This window comes from Nicotiana sylvestris, chromosome 11 (genome assembly GCF_000393655.2).
Source record: "Nicotiana sylvestris chromosome 11, ASM39365v2, whole genome shotgun sequence".
Classification (NCBI taxonomy): domain Eukaryota; kingdom Viridiplantae; phylum Streptophyta; class Magnoliopsida; order Solanales; family Solanaceae; genus Nicotiana; species Nicotiana sylvestris.
In genome coordinates, this window is record NC_091067.1 from 74,074,213 (window position 1) to 74,093,714 (window position 19,502).

Here is a 19,502-nt window from a genome sequence, read left to right on the forward strand (position 1 = left end):
ATGCTAAGGGAGCAAAGGTCACTCGAAAATATCTAATTTACATAACCGAAATTACTCAAACCCAGCCCCAGATCCACCTCTCGGAATCCAATAAAAATCACATCAATAGAATCCTCATCCTATCACGAGTCTACCCATATCAAATTTATTAAAATCCGACCTCAATTGCCCATTCAAATTCTCAAACTTTTCTTCCATTTTCCCCCAATTTCCACTCTAATTTCTCAAATTAAATGATGAAATTCAAGACTAAATCATGGATTTAAACCAAATATGAGTGAAGAATACTTACCCTAATTTCTCCACTGAAAATCCCCTCAAATTTCACCTTCTCCCAAGCTCCCCAATGGCTTTTATGATATTGGACTTAAACCTTCGATTTTAAAATATAAACCGTCTGCCCAGATATTTCTTCATCGCGAACGTGGTATATCCCTCGCGTTCGCGAAGCACACCACTTCACAGACCGAAATTCCTTGTACGCGAACACGAGAACCCTCTCGTGAACGCAATTCACAACACACTCAACACTTCGCGGTTGCGACCCCAACTATGCGAACGCGTAGAACAAATGCATTGGGGTCCCAGCTACTCCTTTTCCTCTATGCGAACATGACATAAGCTTCGCGAACGCGGAGAATCACAGCATCACAACATCGCAAATGCGACACACAAAGAACGAACGTAAAGGCAAAATTCGCCGCCTTAGAGGACACCCTTCGCAAACGCGAGTCCCTGACCGTGAACGCGAAGAATAATTCATCTGCAACAAAAACCAGCAAAAACTGCCAAGTCCAAAGTCCAAAATTGATCTGTTTAACCATCTGAAACTCACTTGAGGCCCTCAGGACCTCAATCAAACATGCTAACATATCTCATACCATCGTTCAAAGCTATTCCAACCTTCGGAATGATCAAAACAATATCAAAATAACAAAATTACATCGGATTCAAGCCTAAGGATCCCAAGAACTTCCAAACTCCGCTTTCGATCAAAAAGTCTACCAAACCTCGTCCGAATGACCTGAAATTTTGCACACACATCACAAATGACACAACGGACCTACGCCAACTTCCGGAATTCCATTCCGACCCTTATATCAAAATCTCCCCATTCAACCAAAAAACACCAAAATTCCAATTTCGCCAATTCAAGCCTAAACCTTCCATGGACCTCCAAAACATATTCCAACCATGCTCCTATGTCCCAAATCATCTAACGGAGCTAACCAAAACATAAAAATTTCAATCTGAGGTCATCTACTAACAAGTCCAATCTTGGTTAAACCTTTCAAATTTTAAGCTTCAAATTGAGAATTGTTCTTCCAAATCCATTTCGATTACCCTGAAAACCAAAACCGACAATTTACATAAGTCATAATATATCACACGGGGCTAGTCATGCCCGGGAAATGGAGAGTAAAGTGCAAAAGCTCAAAACGACTGGTCGAGTCGTTACAGATTTATCGCTACTGAGGTCTTTTACCAAACTCTAGGTTACTCTCGTTGCTTATCCTATATGTATGAATCTAAGTCCTTTAACGCTTCTTCATTACTGTTCAGCTTAAGACTGATGACCTTATCTCATCTCATACCTTTCATCATTTACCCATCCTTTGTTGATTCACCTCAATGTTGATCTACATCCTTCCATTGATAACTTGAAACTTCTTATATAATATATTACCACTAGGGCTTACGTTACATCGTGGAACATTTAAAGTGATTTTCTTAATCCACTTTAGGGGAGATACTGTACTTTAGTAATCGTATTTTACAGCATCCCAATGCGATTCACCTTAAGTGGGTATTTTAATTCCATACAATTCATAAAATCCTCTTCAAATCATTACTCAATAGAAGGCCCAAACGTCATAATTACACCATTATTCTACTACCAGGGCAACAATCCATCTCTTCTAAATGTTATTAGTCTCAGACTCCTTTGAGTTCATTCAGGCTATACTGAACTTTTCATGACATAGAGAAACCAGTAGCTTTCTTGTTTTCATGGGCTTAATTTTGACGACTTATCCATTTTTGTCACCTTCTCACTTGCCCCCTTTTATCCTTACTCATATCTTCTTAAAATTTTATCGCTTTACCTAACTTTAGCTTACGACCTACACATATCTATTTATTATTCGTCACCTTCCTTCAATTTGCTTGCACCAAAGATTTTCTTGTGTTACTTTGGAACATCGAGCGAGACGTCGCATCGTCCTCTAACTTTCCTTTACTCTCTTAGCTAGACCTCTCGATACTTAGAAACTATAGATTGGAAGATCTTCCACTAACGATGTTGTTATCATTCCTCTATATTGAATCCTAGTTCTTTTAACCTTTTGTCTGAAGTATTGACAATTCACAACCTTCTGCATTTGAGTGTCTCGTACGTTATTCACTTTTACCTTACTCACCTTAAAATCTTGCATCACATCTTCTATCTCTTTCATGACCTTCCTTCCACATAGGTATAATTTACATCCACAACTCGAAGCTCTATTATAATACTTGAACCTTTGGAGAATATACATTCCGGTGGGTGCATCATATTGACTTTTTATAAGGTTGGTACTATTCTGACTGGCTTCATTGTAGAGCCGTTAAAGAATATGGTTGTTGTATTATCACTCCTATATCTCTGATATTAAGAGTGGTCCTTCCATGTTCTCAATCACGATTTTTATAATTTTCTGGGTCCAATAATCAGACTCCTGATTTACTTGGCCAACGTAACCCTTGAGTTTCCTCTTCCCTCAGATCAACCTTTATGTAGACTTAAGCTATCTTTCAATCTATGACTCATGGTATTAGTTATTACTTGAGTCTTTGATGGACGCTATGGAATATCCGTGATACCATCATCTAACAATTAAATTCTTGGTTTATGATTTGGACTCAACTTTTTCCTTTTAACTTATACTGGAATTTTTTACGACGGTATGATTGTCAACATATATGCTACATAGATACTACTCCGAAATCTTAAGTGCGTTCATAACGTAACTAATTATGAATAATTGATCGAATAATTCCTTATGTTCCTTCTCCGCTTTCTTTTAAATGTAAGCTATTACTTTTCCTGGTCTTTCTGCCTCCTTATTGCGTGCCTACTTAGCATATCTTAGTTACCACGCATGCCGGAATTTTCGTGCAACTTCATATGATCTCGAATATTGCTTTTGATCTTACTTCCCATTCATTAGCCATGGTAGGTGCCACTTTCTTATGGAGTGCATACAATGTCGTCGTGAGATTATTGCTATAAGACCATTTCCTCTTTAGGTCACTATGCTTAGGTTGAAGCCTTCTTCCTTATTTTCTCAGCTAGTCTTTCGTTCTGGTACTTAAGGAGGACCCTCTGACTCTTGTAAAGATGCGAGCTTACAACATTGAATACCCGATGGATTTTTTGAAGTTCTTCCTCGCCTCTAATTATCCGTAGTTACTTACCTCCATGCCTTTGTTCTTGTAGGGTTGCTTCTGAACTAATATTTCGACTGTCTTCCCAGTGACATTCTCTTTTATTTCCGTAATACTCATATGGTACCTTTTACTATCCCAACTCCTACATGAATATTTCTCAGGGATCACGATGTCATAACTGCGAGGCTGAATTCACTATATTGGGTTTTACTATGTTTATCTTACACGATCTGCCTGACTCGTCTGTAACCTCTTGTTTAGCCATAACTAGGCTATTCCTAATTAATTACTAACTACTCGTTGACCCATTCTCATCTCAACATTCCGCATAATCTTTCTTGGGTTATTTCCTTTGTCTTAACTTACGTCTCGCACTGGCTCCTTATTTATTAATAACAACTCAGGCTGGAACCTTTACTTCCTCCACTTGACATCGTGCTTAGACTTGAATCATAGCATATTTGTAGGATTTGGATAAGTTCCATCTCATTCCTTTTTCATTTGTTTTATCGCATTCTTCCTTTACCATTCCATAGTCATTAAAGCCACTTAATTCCGACTTAATGCCACATCACTCCATATTCCCCCCTTTAGGGAAGTACTAATATTAGCGCTACAACGATCTACCTATTGATATTTTACCTTCTCATCATTGGCGTCCTCTCGCATTATCGATGACCCTTACTCGCCTTGCAGTAATCTCTTTGTACCAAGGATAACAAAATTCCTTACTCGCGAGGGTGGAACTTAGTGTAACTGGCACACATAGTCCCTTAAGCTTACCTTTGCTCACATTTCTTGTGTTGGGGAAGCGCTTTCCTGAATGACCATTCTCTAAATTTCTCATGAATCTTCTTATGTTGTCAATTTTTATTACCGCCAGAATGAAATATGAAATTCTCATGATGTCGAGTATTATCCAATCACTCAGTCCTTAATTCACGTTTAGTTTATCTTGTTCAGCAGCCCATACAGATTTCTATTACTCTAGAGTCTAACTTTTCCTTTCGGTAGTTGTATTGGGGTTACGAACTTTTTTCTTGAAATTAGGATATGACTTTATGGCCTATACTCTTTTGTTGTCTCAAGGCCTATCACCTTTCGTCTTTCCCTTCACTTGACTATAGACTCTGTATTACTATCACCATTTTCATTTTTCTTTTTCTACCGTTGCAATCCAGGTATCATATCTTACTTATAATGCTTCACTAACTCTTTTCTTATTTCCCGCTAACATATATGTCTATCACTTTATTTTAAAAACTCGAACAAGACATTCTTTTGCTTTCAGCTCCCCTTGTTCCATCCATTGACTTTCAAATTGCCTAACATTCTTTCTCTACTAAGGTCGGAGACCTTTCATTCATCATAAGCATGATGCAAAATCGAGTTCCTCTGACTCAATTCTTCCATATCCATATCCAATCCCTTACTTTGCATCTTTCTAGATGTAGGCATTATTGTATTATGAATAAGATAGAATTTAGGAAATTGAGTTCTTACAATCGAGCTCTACTACACGATCTAGAGTAAGAAGAAAGAGTGACAATCATAAATACCTTGTAGCCTCCTTCTTATAAGTGTGGTGCATAACACACCCATAAATAAGACTCTACTAGACACGGTTTGTAGACTCCTTAGGACAGAACTACTCTGATACCACTTTTGTCACTACCCAAACCGATAGGCCGCGACAGGCACCTAGTACCTTACTCAACCGAGTGCCAACATAACATCTCTTTTCATATCATGATATAAAAAGTAAAGGAGACAGAAAGGCTGTCGTAGGATAACTGGAATAAAACATGTAATACCAACTTATATATAAGACATGCGAGCCTATAATACCAAAATGATCACTCGTATACTAAACATAGGCCGACAATATTGTACGTAGATGACATATGTCTACAAGTCTCTAAGAATAAATAATATCATAAAGGTCGGGATAGGTTCCTGCCATACCAATCAATACGTACTAATCATACTGACCAAAGAAGTAACTCCGGAGCAAATGGAGCGCACCAACACCTTCCACTGAGCCGATAGCCTACTTGGAGGACTCTCGACCAATCTATCAGGACCTGCGGGCATGAAACGCAGCGTCCCCAGCCAAAAGGGAAATCAGTACGAATAATGTTCCGAGTATGTAAGGCACATAAATAAGTACATAATAGACATGAGAGAAACATAGAGTAAATGATTCAACCTGTAAGTCGGGATAACTTTGTAAATCATGAAATAATTATAGTATCATGCATATGTGTATGAAAGTCATGTCATGCATAGGTACATGTTTCATAACATCATCAGGACTCTGAGGGCATTCCAACATATCATCTCGGCCACTGTGTGCAAAATCGTCAACATATACCAGCTGATCAGGTGGTGGTGCATATATAACGCCATAACCTTTCCCATATCTCATATACATATATATACATATATACATATACATATACACACATATATATATATGTATATGTATGTATATAACGCCATATGATCGTGGGTCAATGTGCATGTATAAATGCATGAAAGACATATGAGATACGTTAATAATAAAATCTCTCGGTACGTCATTATACCATTATACCTCCAATTAATACCGTGAAATAAAATTTATCAACTTACGTATTTTCTAAGACCCATGAACATATGATAGAATAATATGAGACATGGGGAATCAAGAACATAAACATCTCTAGTATTTCTACGAATAGAGTCATTTATGGAAATTGCGCATTTGCTCATTTTGTTGGTGTCATATAGATCATGCCAAAAGAAAGTAAGGGATAGCCTTAACATACCTGGAGTAGGGAAAAATTCATATGATATTCTTAGAAAAGGTTGCACCGTACTCCTTTAGAATCGCAAAATTATACGTTGCTACTGCGCCTAGAAATTTTTCTTCACACTTAATGGCTAACGTTTTGGATTTGCAAGAATGCTAATGTCTCTGGTTGTAGGAACTTTGTAGGAAAATTCATTGCTTTTGTACCAAACCTCCTATCTAAGTGTAGTCTTCAAAACGTTAGAAAAATGTAGTGATCCATTTGTCTAAAATATTGAATTTGTCATATGACTACTTAGTCATATGTAGTAAGATTATATGACTAGTTGCCACCTAGGATTTTATGACTACTTAGTCATTTTATGTGGTTAGCTTGTGCTGCCACGTTCTTACCTTGATACTTATCCAAAGTTTTTAATTAGTTTAATTAGATAATATTCCGCTACCCGGTAATTAATCAATTACCCCCATAATTAAGAATTGCATTCATTTACTTAAAATTCTACTTATTTTTAATACACTTTATACATCCTACTATCATGGTCATATAGTACCTTTTATGGCACTAATCCATAAATACCGGGTATTATAGCTCAAACCGTATTTTATCTCAAATTGTTAAACTTTGAGGAATTTCATTTTCTCCGATTTGCTTACCCTTTCTCTTTCATGAATATTCTCATCACTTGTTTGAAATAGCATAATACTTATAATCCCAAAATAATCTCATTCCCGATCTTACATCGATTAACTTACGACGAAACATTAGCGCAAAAAAGAAATATGGGAAGTGACATCTCATTTTCGAGCTCTCATCAATTTATTTATGGCGTACTTTCATATACGAAAATGTGGGGTGTAACACTCCTTATGGTAAATCAAGTCAGTGGAACGTTCAAAGTAAAAGAGGAATAGATGCGAAGGTACTTAGATAAATTACAGGTAAGACTGCATCAATTTAGGGAACCTGCAGCACGTGCCCCGAGATCAAAACAGTAAGGTAAATGCTCTGGCTAACCTGGGGTTGTCCGTCGATGTCGATAAGTTCAGCTGAGGGATAGAGTACAACTCATGAAATCGGTGACATAAAAAGGCCACACTGAAGTAAATTCCTCGAGTTTGACTTGGGATTGGAGGAACAAGTACATAGATTACTTGAAGACTGAAAAATTAAACTAGGATCCCAAAGAATCGAGAGCTCTACGTACCAAGGCTTCTAGATTTAACTTGGTCGAAGGGAGATTGTTCAGGAGAATGTTCGATGACCCACTAGCTGGGTGATTGGGGCCGAGAGATACCTAATACACATTGAGAGAAGTTCACAAAGGCACCTGCAGGAACCATTCAGGGGCGGAATCTTTGGTTCGAAAGTTAATCAGTGCCAGCTATTACTGAACTGAAATGGAGAAGGATACGAAGGACTTCGTACGAAAATGCGACAACTGCCAAAGACACACACCAATGATCCATCAACCAGGAGAGTTATTCCACTCAGTCTTGTCCCCGTGGCCATTTATAGAATTAGGGATGGACATCGTTAGTCCCCTACCGTGGGCACCTGGTAAGGCTCAATTCATACTATTCATGACCAATTATTTTTCCAAGTGGGTCGAAGCTCAAGTTTTCGAGAAAGTATGAGAGAAAGAAGTCATTGACTTTCTCTGGGACCGCATAATATGTCGATTTGGGATACCGACCAAGATTGTGTGGGATAACGGGAAATAATTCATTGGTAGCAAGGTAAATAAATTCTTCGAAGATCACAATATTAAGAAGATATTATCAACACCTTACCATCCTATTGGAACGGACGGGTGGAATCGACAAACAAGACCATACTTCAAAACTTGAAAAAGAGGTTGACCGATGCCAAAGGAAAATGGAAGGAAATCCTGCCCGAAGTCCTGTGGGCATACAGTACGACTTCGAAGTCTAGTACCAGGCCACCCCATTTTCATTGGTCTTAGAGGCCAAATCCTTAATACCAATCGAAGTGGGAAAATCGAGCCTCAGGTTCTATTATGTGACAGAAGAGTCAAACGGCGAGGTCATGATCACGAACTTATAACTATTGGATGAATGGCGGGAGGCCTCCCTATTCCGGTTGGCCACCCAGAAACAACAAATAGAAAGATACTACAACCGAAGATCCAACCTCCGATACTTTAAGATCGGGGACTTAGTGTTGAGAAAAGTAACATTGCACACCCGAAACCCAAACGAGGGAAAGCTGGGGCCAAATTTAGAAGGACCACATCGAGTCATCAAAATTACAGGCAAAGGCTCGTACAATCTCGAAGCAGGAAACGGTATGCAACTACCGAACAACTGGAACATGGCACACTTAAAACGGTACTATTGCTAAGGTACAAACTTAGTTACTCTTTAATCATGTTACGAATCAGACTAACATTTGCAGGTAAATGACCAAGAATGGATATGGATGTTACATTTGGAAGCATGCGTTGTACTCTTTTTCCCTTGAACCATTTTTGTCCTGAAATGGGTTTTTCGGCAAAGTTTTTAACGAGGCAACAATAAAATATGCTAACTTAGATTCGAAGGCCGGTATCAAACCGGAGTCAATGGGCGTTCATTTTGCATCAACAGTATCCATGCCGTCTCAAGCTCGACCTCAAATACTGGAGGCCATTACCCTCGGACTAAGGTTTTAAGCAAGGAAAAATTTAGCAGGGAAAAAATACCTTGTGTGTTAGAAGCTAAGGCTCGGTGGTTAGGATTCATTGTAAGGGCCAAACGGTCGTGAGAACCATGCCCACATAGTCCATTTTAGCCATGATACAAGATTTTACGTGCTTTCGATCATGTACTTTATACACAGAAATGAAAGAAAGTTCTGCCTTACTATTACACATTTTCTTGCCTCTTAAATTCTGGATCCTAAGAGCCCACGGGCTACCCTTATTCAGGGACTATCAAGCCCAAGGGCTACCCCTACTTGGGCACTGTCGTCAGAAAAAAGTACGGATAACTGGGGCTACCAAATCCCGGAGGCACCAAACCTATTAGGCAGTGCCTAAATACAAAAGTATGGCCACCCTAAAAATGTATTAGAGACATCCGAAGCTCGTAACCTAAAAATAAGGCCTTTATAAGAACTCGAGACCTGCTAAATGGTTACCCTCAACAAAAGAATTGTCTAAAATCACTTAAGCATTTTGAAAAAACATTCGGTCACACTGAGTTTTCAAAGCCTCGAGCAAAAAAAGTTGTATCGAAGTTAGGCTCCGTTCGGACCTCTGAAAAATGAATGCCCTACAACTACATTTAGTTCTATGCTAAAGCATTAGAAACATTAAAAAGAACAGAAATTATGAAAAAATGCTGGAAAACTAAAGATACGAAATTTCCAGTAAGGGAATTTTTTTTTATATATTCTAGAATATACTTACAAATGCCCCATAAAAACGGCCTCGAAAAAAATATACATATAAGACAAAAATTTAAAAAGTACTAAGGCATCTATGCTTGATCTTCACTGGGACAGACTCGTCGCTAGAACTGTCAGAGCCTTCGGATCCCTCGAAACCCTTGGAGCCTTTGGCACCTTTAGGTTCGTAAAGCTTCTTTCCTTCGGCCTCGAGATTTTTCGCTTCCTCGAGTCAAAACCTCGGGCTTGGATCTCTTCGAGGGTCTCTCTCGGGATAGCTGCTTTATATATTCGGCCTTTGCCTTTAGGCGGATCTCGGTTGCCTCCACAACAGCCTTTTATTGGGCCACAACTTCTTTGGCATTGGTAGAGGTTGTATCTAATTTGGACCTCACTATCTCATATTCTCTGCCGAGGGCGTCCCGCTCTGCGACAGCCGAGCTCAACTATGCTCGGAGATCGTCATGCAGCTGAGACCACTTGTCGGCTTTGTCTTTCGCCAATCGGAGTTGGATCTCAACCGATGTTAGCTCTGCCTTAGTGGTTTCCTTCTCTGAAGCCAGCAGGTCCATTTTTCTTTTCCACTCTCCTGGACCTCAATCATTTTGACACGGAGTAGGTTGATTAGGTCGATCTTTTGTTGGACCTATGAGGTTTTGTTATTAGTCACCACGACTAGTTCTGTGTTTTTAGCTCCAAAGACCTTTACCTTTTCGACCAGGTCAGCATATCCCACTTCAGGGTCGAAGCTTCCTTCTAAGCCCTGTCCAGCTCGGCCTGAAGATCCTTGATGGCCCCGTCTTGTTGCTCACTGAGAAGCCTGTACATATCTTTCTTCTGAACCTCTTCTTGAGCTCGAACTCGAGCTGTTTGATTTTAAAGTGGTCCGGAGGAATCTCTCATGGTGAAGGACCTAGGCCTGTAAGACAACGAAAATATTGAAACCTAAGTGGAATTCACGAGGGAGTGTTGATGCCTTATCCGGTTCAGCGTCTACTGCCCCTCGTTGAAGAGACTTGACGAGCCCACCTCATTCATCTTTACCTGGTCCTCCTCGGTCACCAAGCATCGAAGGTAGCTAGTTATGCCCATTGGAGCGGATAGAACATGAGCATCCTTTGGGACCGTAAGAATAACTATTCTCTTGTGGCGGGTGTTGATACCTAATTTTTCCCTCACATTTTTTTAATACATATATATACTTTCAAAATAGTATATATGCAGTTATAAGCATGCATAAGTATTTTTATAATTATTTTTCTACAGTTTTAAAAGCTCCAAATCAATTTATTTCTATTCTTTTTATTATATAAATATCCAATAATTATCCTTCAAATTACTTTTATGATGATTTAGCCATCGAAATTCATTATTTATATTTTTAAGCTAAGTTGTACATCTTTGCAATAATAGCCCTTAGTAATGTATAATTACATTATTTATGCATAAAATGGTCTTTTATATTTTTAAATGTTAAATAACTATTTTAAATCAATTTTAGTACACAAAGATATTTTTGGTACTCATTTATTATTTTTATAAATTATTTAGTTACTAAAAGTGGCTATTTAAAATCTGGCCTTATTTTATTTTAATTTTGGCCTTAATTTGTACCCAATACCTAGCCCAATTTTTTAACCTAAATATACCCAGTCCAATACCCATATGCCCCAACCCAATACCCGGGCAAATTTGGGTTGTTGATCAATGTGATCAACGATCCAGATGAACCTTTCCTAAATTAAACTAAACAACCCCCAAACTCTCTCATTTCTCAGCAACCGCCACCCTGAAATCCCTTTCCTCTCCATAAGCTCTCAAATCTAACCCTAATCGGACCTCGCCGTCACTCACCTATGGCTGTCTATGGTGGTTTTTCACCACCCCCAGGCCTCTAATGGCCTCTCTATTGTACCGGTCTCACCATCTACAGGGTCCTCAAGGGACCAGGGTTAGTCTGCTTGCATCTATGGTCCTTTCTCTTCTGTTTTAGGTTGTTTCGGTGTGATTCCGAGTAAGAGCTTCCTATATTTCCTTAGATCTATGGGTTTCTGAGATTGCTTCTATGTTGTTCTTCTCTAAACCCTAATTTCTTCTAAACTTCTTAGATCTGTACAGATCTAAGATGTTTGGACCTATTTCATATGTTTTTTTACAAAAACAACCTTCTAATTTTACAAGGATCTTCTGATTTTCAAATGGATTTCCATTTTTCTAAATTAGGGTTTCCCGAGAATTTCTTTTGCAAAAATGTTTGATAGTTTTGAGTGTTTGATCTTCTGCTTCTTAAGTGTCTTGACTGATTTCGTAAGGTTTTCTGTAACCTTAACTCGTTTATACTAAAAGCCCTAATTTTTTTCGATATTCTTTGTTTGGTTTCTAAGTACTTGTGTACTGACTTTGTTCTTGCCTTGGTTCTTGTGATTTTTCTTTAGCCGTTTAGATGTCTCGTGATTTTCTTATCCTAATATACCTCTACTGAGTTTCTTAGTTCAACTTTCCTATTGATTATTTGTGTTTATGTTCATTCTGACTATTCATTTTAAGACTATATTTTTCTCCTTAAGTCAGGGTCGTTTGTTGATTTACCAATTTGTTTCACTAAAGTTATGTGTCGAATCCTAACTATTCATTTCTTTCCTTATTTTATTTGTGAGACTTGCTGACTCTTTACGTGATTTTCTCTGTGATTGAACCCTTGACTATTCTGAAGTTCTTATTTTCTGGTTTGATTTGAACTCTTTTCCTTAACAAAACTTTTGATTCTTATTTCTCTACTCGGTTTGATTGAACTACATGCCTTAATTAGTTTTTCCTTTGCCTTATTTGTTATTTGCTTATTCTTATTGATTGTTTCCTTAATTGAAACTTTTGTTCATTTACCCCTAATTGCCTACTCTATACCTAAACCTTAATTGATTCTTTTCCTTAAATATATATCATGTTTTTACCGTTGATTTGATTATCCCTTGATTAAAGGGAAGACTTACTGATTTACATGTGTGATTGATTCCATGAATTTCCCTGATTGCTACTTAATTGATCCCTTACCTTATTTTATTTAACACTTGATTACTATATAAACTCCCTCATATTATCACTTCTGACATGGACAGTAGTTCAGAAACTATCACTTTACACTCTAAAAGGCTCTCTCTCTCTCTGCTCTTTTTGCTACTTCTGATCCCTATTATTCTAGCAGGCTACAAGCCAAGGCTGGGAATTGCACAGTACCTTTCTCACATCTTGTGTTTTTCATTCTCTAACTAGGTATGTTTCTGATTAATTTTTAAGAATCAAAACCCATGTGTTTGCTTACTACTTTAGTTCATGTGGCCTGATGTCCATGCTTGCTTCTGTTTACTACTCACCCAGCTCAAATCTATGATCAGCATGTTTCTACTATGCTTTGTTGCTTGCTGTCTTGTTTGACAGATCTACATATGCAACTAGGCTTATTTGACTAACTAGTACTTTTCCTAAACTCTGGTTCTATGTAACTAGCATGCCTACACTTGTTAGCACTTACCTAGAATGTCCATTTAAATCCTTGTTTGTTCTGCCTTATTCCTGCTGCTGATACCCAATTTTTTCATGTATATTTTATATATGCAAAATACTTTCAAAATAGCATATATAAGTATGCCCATGTGTTTTAATATTTTTTCTAATTTTTAAATCAATTTATTGCCCTATTTTAACAGTACAAAAACCAATAATTGTTCCTCAAATTATTATTTTGGTGATTAATGTATTTTATTCTCATATTTATACCAAAATATAGCTAAGGTAATTTTTGCACGTTTTTACAAATTTATTTAGTATTTTTAAGGCTAAGTTGCATATAATTGCACGTTTAGCCTATTTTTTATACTTATGAAATTGGTTTCAGTATTTTTAATTTAATATTTATATATTATTAATTAAGTTAGTACCTTTAATTTATTTTGATAAATCATTTTACTATTTTTATAAAATAAAAGGGAGAAAGTGGTTATTTAAATGCTAGCCCTATTTCATTTCAATTATAGCCTGAATCAACCCCCAATTAACCCAATTTCAAATCCCAAATTGACCGGCCCAATTTCAATTTAACCCGCCCCTGACCCAACTAATCTAACCCACCCGGCCTCCCCTTTTGATCGTGGTCGTTGATCATTTTGATCAACGGCCACAATCATTCCTTTCCTTTTTTAATTCACATACACCCAACCCTAAAATCACTTTCCCTTAACCCGCCGCCTCTGAAATCCTCTCCTCTCTCAGACTCTCTCAAACATTCCCTAACCCTAGCCCCTCTCACCGTCTTCAAACCTTGACACCACCGGAATCCATGGTCTCTCGGGCCATGTGAGTCTTAAACTCACCTCCCTTTTCTCTTAGTTCTTGAAGATTCGAGGTCTGACCTCGAAGGTTTTCTCTCAGATCTCCGCCGATTCAAGGTTCTATGGCCATCTCCGGCCTTGCTCCGATGTACAATGGTGTTTCGAGCCTGGTTCTGACTTCCCCGACTCAGATCAGACCTTTTCCCAAGCCTTTCTCATTTCTAGGGCTCTTCTGAAACCCTAACTCTTCGAGGTTTTCTCCGATCTTTTTAGATCTGTTATGTATCTATGCTCTACTTGAGTTTTCAAATGATTTCCCCAACTTTTCTTTCAAAAATTACTTTCAAAATCACTTCTTTCCGATTTAGTGTTTTCTGAAAATGTTTTAAGTGTTTCTCTGACTTTTTCTTTTCCTTTTCATTTGTGTATGTGTGTCTCTATTGTGTTCTTATATTCTTCTTTTACCATGCATGTTCTTCTACTGTGTTTCTACACTATGTGCCTGTATGTTTTTCACTATGCTCTGCTATTTTCTTCCACTACGATCTGATATGCTTGGCCTATTGCTTCCTTCTACCATGTTCTTAAGTATTCTTACTATTTTACCTTGTTTAAGTTTTTCTATAAAACCTGCTTAAGTATGTTTTGCTTCTACTGTTTCTTCTACTATCAGTTGTTCTTTCATTATGCCTCAAATTTGTCTCTTCACTCAGTTTGCTTGGACCTTTTTACTTGTTTGCATGTTTTATCATGAGTTTTTGAAAGAAACCTCTGAGTATGCTTCGACTACTTGGCTCCTCATCTCTGTATCCGATTCAAGGTGATCAGACTCTTGTCCGGAAATCCCTAGGAAACCTATCCCTACTATAACCCCTGAAAACCCTTCTCAGTTGGTCAATCCGAATAAATCTTGTACATACTATTCCGGTATGAAGGGACATACCATTGATGAATGCCGCTCTCTAAAAGATAAGATCCAGACTCTGATCGATAACAAGATCATTGTAGCAAAGGAGCCTACTCCGAACATCCGCAACAACCCTCTGCCGGACCATAAGGGCGGAGGTGTTCACATGATTGAAATAGAGGATGATTGGGATCCCAAAGGATCGATCGGTTTAATCACAGAAGGTGACGAACCAAAGAAGCCGATAGTCACCCTCAATCCGATCGTAGTCCAGACTCAGCCTTCTGGGGATGCCGAGGTAAACATGTCTGTACCACTTTAATTTGAAGCACCACCCCCTACAAATACGCCAACACCAATTGAAGTCGAGTTTGGGTCTCCAGCAAACGCACACGCACTGTTTGAAGTTGCGGTTTTACCCTCCAAAATACATGCTCCGTTCGGAGTAAAGGTTCCCATTCCAGTAGCAATGTCGGCCGTAACACCATTCCATATGAATTCCATACCTTGGGATTACATAGCCGAGGCGAGAAGGAAAGGGAAAGCTAAATTCGGGGAAATAGTTGCGGCACAGGGTATGACAAGAACCGACAGGGTTTATACTCCGGAGCATTTAGCTGAATCGAGTAAGCAGGCCTCTGGTCGACCGACCATCACTGGAACCGGGCCCGATGATATCTGGAGAAAGATACAAGCCAAGGAATACTCAGTCATTGATCAGCTGAACAAAACACTGGCATAGATTTCTATCCTAGCTTTGCTGCAAAGTTCCGATGCACAAGAATGCCTTGTTAAAGGTGCTGAGTGAGGCATATGTGCCAAGCAACATCACCAGAGGAGAAATGGCAAACATGGTAGGGCAGGTATTGGAAAGTCATAAGATCACTTTTCATGAGGATGAGCTGCCACCAGAAGGGTTGAGTCACAACAAAGCATTGCACATTACCGGACAATGCGAAGATTACATTATCACTAGGGTCTTAATTGATGGAGGGTCCAGCCTCAATATTTGTCCGTTGGTAACACTTAGAAAATTGGGAAAGAGGCTGTATGAGATCAAGGATGGGGCCATCAACGTCAAAGCTTTCGACGGTTTCCAAAGATCCACCATTGGGGAAATTAGCCTATGTTTGCAAATGGGACCTACTTGGTTCGACATTGATTTTCAAGTTATAGACGTGCCGACATCTTACAATCTACTGTTAGGATGGTCGTGGATTCATGCCTCTAGGGACGTAGCATCAACACTACATCAGGCGGTGAAATTTGAGTGGAACCACCAAGAAGTGATCATTCACGACGATGGTAGCAATTCCATCTACAGTCGCCAAACCATCCCAGCGATTGGAGGAAGGAGAAAGATAGGCGGGGAAACCTATCACCACATCGAGCGAGTCAACGCCGTTGACAAATACAAATGGTGGGACAACAAAATTGAAAGCATATTGAACTGGAGTGGATATGAGCCTGGCAAAGGACTTGGCAAGAACCTCCAAGGAATCTCCAAGCCGATCAAGCTGAAGAAACATGCCACTACTTTCGGTCTAGGATATGAGTACACATGGAAGGAATTCAACCACTGGTCTCCACCATGGCGTTGTCCTCACTATCCGCTGGAGCATCCAATACCACATTTGGACCAGACTTTCCAACCGGCCGATGTTAACTATGGGTCAGAAGAAGAGGAAGCACTAGCAGCTGTGAAAAACTTGTTCTTAGAGGAATATGACATGGATTGTTGTGTTGTTCTCGAGGAGGAGGGGCAGGAAGGCCCTTCCATACAGGCAGTGAGTAGAGGAGCATGCCTCAATAATTGGACAATCAGAACCACCAAAGCCCGGAAAACCTCGGGGTAGCAAGGCTGAACAAAGCATCATGCACTATCTTTTATTTTTACTAGTTGATCTTCCCTTCGCATTTTTGAATTTTCGAAATAAGGTCTTCCAATGTTCAAAACAGTTATTGAATTTATCAAAGCATTTCGATTTCCTTACAATTCTTACTCTTATTATTTTTCTCTCATTACTTTACTTATACAACATTACTATTACATATCTTGATGAACCGATGACTGTGACATGCAACAAGGCAATGCAACAAACAAACACAAATTCAGAGGAAGATGAAATACCGAAAGAGATTGTTAAGGAAGTTGAGAATTTTGAGAACAGACCTAAGTCCAACCTGGACGAGACCGAGATTGTTAACCTAAGAGATGTAGAAAATATCAAAGAAACTCGGATCAACGTTCATTTGTCACCATCAGAAAAGGAAGAATACACAGAATTTCTGAAGGAATATGAGGACGTATTCGCTTGGTCATATGATGACAAGATTGGTTTGAGTACATCTATTGTAGAGCACAAACTACCAATTGATCCGACATGCCCACCGGTAAAACAGATGCTCAGAAAGTTTAAGACTGACATGAGTTTGAAAATCAAGGAAGAAGTCACTAAGCAGGTCAAAGCTAAGGTTCTCAAAGCAGTAGAATATCCGACTTTGCTAGCCCACATCGTGCCAGTACCAAAGAAGGACGGGAAGGTCAGAGTCTGTGTCGACTACCAGGATCTCAATCGGGCCAGTCCAAAAGATGACTTCCCCTTGCCAAACATACACATCCTGATTGATAATTGCACCAAGAATGATTTTCAATCATTTGTATATTGTTTCGCTGGGTATCATCAGATCTGGATGGATGAAGAAGATGTTGAGAAGACGGCCTTCATTACGCCATGGGGAATGTACTGCTACAAGATGATGCCATTCAGGTTGAAGAATGTAGGGGCCACCTACATGAGGGCCATGACTACTATCTTCCATGATATGATACACAAGAAGATAGAGGTATATGTAGATGATGTTATTATCAAGTCCAAGAAAGTAGCTGATCACATGGAAGATTTGAGGAAATTCTTCAATAGGCTGCGAAGGTACAATCTAAAATTGAATCCCGCAAAATGTGCATTCGGGGTTCCTGCTGGAAAGCTACTTGGGTTTATTGTGAGTCGCCGAGGAATAGAACTGGATCCATCAAAGGTCAAAGTTATTCAAGAATTGCCACTGCTAAAGAACAAGAAGGACATGATGAGTTTCTTGGGGAGACTTAAATACATCAGCCGATTCATAGCACAATCTACAGTTATCTGTGAGCCGATCTTTAAGATGTTGAAGAAGGATGTCGCTACCAAATGGACTGATGATTTCCAAAAAGCTTTTGGCAGAATCAAGGAATACCTATCAACACCACCAGTCCTAGTTCTACCTGAGCCAAGTAGACCTTTATTACTCTACCTCGCAGTATTGGATGAAGCGTTCGGTTGTGTTCTGGGGTAGCATGATGAAACAGGGAGAAATGAGCAGGCCATCTATTACCTCAGTAAGAAGTTCACCCCGTATGAGGCCCGGTATTCACTATTGGAGCGCACCTGTTGTGCTTTGACTTGGGTAGCTCAGAAGTTGCGGCACTATTTATGTGCCTATACCACGTATCTCATATCGAGGATGGATCCATTGAAGTACATCTTTCAGAATCCCATGCCCACTGGCAAGCTATCCAAGTGGCAAATCCTGCTGAGTGAATTCGACATTGTCTACGTAACTCAGAAAGCAATCAAGGGACAGGCATTGACCGATCATCTCGCCGAGAATCCCGTAGACGGAGAATACGAACCCCTAAAGACGTATTTTCCTGACGAGGAGGTATCATTCATAGGAGAAGACATTGCAGATTCCTATGATTGTTGGAGAATGTTTTTCGACGGAGCAGCAAATTTCAAAAGAGTTGGCATAAGAGCAGTCCTAGTATCAAAAACTGGCCAGCACTATCCAGTGTCTACTAAACTCAGGTTCCCGTGCACCACCAACATGGCCGAGTACGAAGCCTGCATCTTAGGGATCAAAATGGCCATTGACATGAACATCCAAGAGTTGCTAGTAATTAGGGATTCAGACTTGCTTATACATCATATCCGAGAAGAATGGGCGACCAAGAACTCCAAGATACTCCCTTATCTGCATCACGTACAGGAGTTGAGAAAATGGTTTACAAAGACAGAGTTCCATCATGTTCCCACAGTCCAGAATGAGTTTGCGATGCATTGGCTACCCTATCATCCATGATACAACATCCAGATAAGAACTTTATTGATCCTATTTCGGTAAAGATCCATGATCAACCAGCTTATTGTTTCATGTTGAGGAAGAAGCAGATGGAAAACCTTGGTTTTATGATATCAAGGAATAGTTGGCGAAAGGAGAATACCCAGAGCTTGCAAATGCTATTCAGAAGCACACACTTCGAAGGTTATCTAATAATTTCTTCCACAGTGGAGGAATCCTATATAGGAGGACTCCTAATTTGGGATTGCTAAGGTGTGTCAACGCAAAGGAAGCATCCAGGCTACTAGAGGAAATTCATACTGGGACCTGTGGTCCACATATGAACGATTTTGTCTTATCAAAGAAGATACTCCGAGCTGGTTACTTTTGGATCACTATAGAGACGGACTGCATCCAGTATGTCCGGAAATGCCACCGCTGCCAGATATATGCAGGCATGATAAAGGTACCTCCAAATGAGCTTAATGCAACAAGCTCGCCGTGGCCGTTCGCCGCATGGGGGATAGATGATATCGGACCAATCGAACCTGCCGC